Raw genomic sequence first — 3422 nt, 5'->3', positions numbered from 1 at the left:
GCATGGGCGGCCTCCATCAGGGCTAAGGCCACTGCTGCAGAATGGACAACTGATGTGCCGCTCTCACCAGTTGCTATCCCTGAGGCAGATGTTGCTGCCACCACCTGAGAAGCAACAATGGTTGTTTGGGCTGACCTGGCCACCCGATCGCAGATTGCGACCATGCTCATGCACCTTGTTAGCACGTGCATGGAGGCTACGGCCGCGCTCTCACCGGAGTGGGCCACCGAAGTTGCCGACGATTGAACAGTGAAATGATATTTGGGGAGTGAGCTAGTGTGCTTGACACGCCGACTGTGGACTCTAGCCGACGCACCTTCTCGTGTAAGCCATAGGCATACTATACACCGATGGTGCTCCAGGATATTTTGTACTGCATCTCACACGGTTGGTGATAATAAACTATGTGGGATCTACTTGATTTTTTATCTGGATTCGAATTACATAATGGGGTCACAGCGGCAATGGACGGTGTTTGAATTGCTAGAACTTTTATCTATAGTGAACATGCAACTATATGTGTGTCGTAAAATATTAGAATTATTCGGGGTTCGTTTGGACATTTTATACATTAAATTGGTTTTCTAGCCATTTCAGGTGCACAATTCAAAATTAAACTACATGCACATGCTCCAGTGCACCAACATGGGTTGTAAAATCATATATGTGTCCATGGGTTTATGCTTATGTCCCATGCAAGAAATGGGGATGAATTTCGAACACCACAGCACCGTGGCTCTCCGGAAAACATTGAGGTACTTGATTTTGTAATTCTAGTAAATCCAAAACTTGTCTGAAATTCATGAAACTTGGCATGCTATCATGGAGCGGCATCAACATGTCGTGGTAAATTTTTTGTCCCATTTGGGGCAGGTGGTATAAGCTTCTCACAAACCAGAGCTTCTCACAACAAGCCTGATAGTTTCGGTAGAGAACGTGCCACCTTTGGGGACGAAACGATATCCGTTGCCTCTTATTGCTTTCAAAAAATTTCTAGTGTCAACATAGAACAACAGGAGTGTTGTGTTAAATTTTGGAATATTTCGGGGTTCGTTTGGACATTTTTATACATTAACTGGGTTTTCTAGGCATTTTATGTGCATAATTCAAATTTGCACTACATGCACATGCTCCAGTGCATATAAATTGGTTGAAAAATCAAATTTGTGTCCTTGGGTGCATGCTTAGGTCCCATGCAAGAAATGAGAATGAATTTCAAACACCCTGCCACCGTCACTCGGCCGCAAACATTGAGATACATGCTTTTTAAATCCTAGTAAATCCAAAACTCGTCTGAAATTCATGAAACTTGTCATGCTATCATGGAGCGGCATCAATATGCCGTGGTAAAATTTTTGTACCATTTGGGGCAAGTTTGGGTATAAGCTTCTCACAAACCAGAGCTTCTCACAACAAGCCTGATAGTTTTGTAGGGAACGTGCCACCTTTGGGGACGAAACGATATCCGTTGCCTCTTATTGCTTTCAAAAAAATTCTGGTGTCAACATAGAACAACAGGAGTGTTGTGTTAAAATTTGGAATTTTCGGGGTTCATTTGGACATTTTTATACATTAACTAGGTTTTCTAGGCATTTTATGTGCATAATTCAAATTTGAACTACATGCACATGCTCCAGTACATATAAATTGTTTGAAAAATCAAATATGTGTCCTTGGGTGCATGCTTAGGTCCCATGCAAGAAATGGGAATGAATTTCAAACACCAGGGCACTATTGATTGCTGGCAAAACGTTGAGATACTTTATTTTTAAATTCTAGTAAATCCAAAACATGTCTGAAATTCATGAAACTTGGCATGCTATCATGAAATGGCACCCTCCATGTTGTGGTATTTTTCGTGTCCATTTTGAGAGAAGGCGCACTCAAATAACAGCCAACAAAGGCATTTTGAAAAAATAGCTGCCACTTTAATATCTCAAACATTTGTATAATTCTAATCATGTGCGTTCTGTTAACCATTCACGTGACGCCATGTGTCTTGATTTTAATGGCTATAGGAGGTGTCGTGCGGACAGTTGCTTGATTGAATAGGAGGCGTGCGAGCGCAGTCTCACCTGGAGGCGCACAAGGTGTCCTCCAATGCGCAGGCTCACCGGGAAGCGTGCGAGCCGTACGCTGCGCAGGCTCACTGGGAAATGAGCCCTTTGACTTTCATGGACGCCCGCCTTCCTCTCCATTAATGGCGCTCGAGCCGCTGTTCAATACGTGCGGCCTTACTGTTAGCCTCCCATTCTCCTCCCTCCCATAGACCTCCACCAACGTCATGGCGCAGAACGATCATTTGGCACTAGTCTTCAAGTTTGGTGAACTCGACTCTGAGCTGGAGGAGATAGAAAATAAGGAGGAATGGGGCTTCATGGACATGGCCCTGAACGAGCTGGCCGCGGCGGTTGTTGCCCCCGTGCCCACGCCAGCGACCATCCCTGTAGCATTGATGGGCTTGTCGCCGAGCACTATCGTAGAGCTGGAAGCCCCGGGCGTCAGCGAGGTCTTCGCGGACTCGCTGAGCTCGTGTACATGCCAGCGCGAGCGCCCGTGCCCGTGCGCGCCCCTCCACCTACCGCGGCGCCGGTCCCCGTGCATTTGGTTGTACCCGCCGCGCCCGTGCCCGTGCGCGCGCCCCCCTCGGCAGCATGGGATGTCGCCGTCGACCGCTACCTCTCAGCGCCGCCAGTTGCCGTCCTCCTGGGCCCGCCCGTCGATCGCGCGATGACATGATGTTTGATTTACATGTGAAGAACATTCTATGCTGCCTTGAAGACTTCAACAACGGCTTCCCGGAGGACGACAACGACAATGACGGCGCGGCACGCCGCCTCCGCGGCCGCCAGAAATAGTTTTTTGGGGTTTAATACTCTATCTCGATCACATGAATATAAATTTGCAGTGTGACTGAATGAAAGATATGGTTTGAATGAACTTGCGGTTTTCTCTCTTAATGTACATACTTATCAAACGTTTTTCTTTTGAAAATAACGTCAATGGTTTTTAAATATAAAATAGTCATCGCAAACGTTTTAGTTAGAACACCCGTATGCAAACCTATAGTTTCCTCAGGAAGCCAAGGGAAAATGTGCCGAGCAGGATTTGTGCATCCCTTCAACGCAAACGGTTGTTTTGGATGAGCCGTGTGCAACCACGTACAAGCAATTTGGTAAGATTTGCATCTGTCATATTGGGTATGTTGCCATTTGTCAAACTGGAAAGATTGACATTTGTTGATCTAGTAACACTGCCATTTTTCAACCTTGTAACACTGCGATTTGTCAAAATATGCAGGTAAATATCACTAGCACTATCTAATTTTTGCAACTAAAATTCAATAATTAAGCATAGATTTCATTCATAGATAAAGCAGTCCTTCTTTATACAAATAGTTAAACTCGACAGCTGAACTGACC

This window comes from Triticum aestivum, chromosome 2A, assembly GCF_018294505.1.
Source record: "Triticum aestivum cultivar Chinese Spring chromosome 2A, IWGSC CS RefSeq v2.1, whole genome shotgun sequence".
Taxonomy (NCBI): Eukaryota; Viridiplantae; Streptophyta; class Magnoliopsida; order Poales; family Poaceae; genus Triticum; species Triticum aestivum.
Note: the sequence above shows the minus strand (reverse complement) of the source record.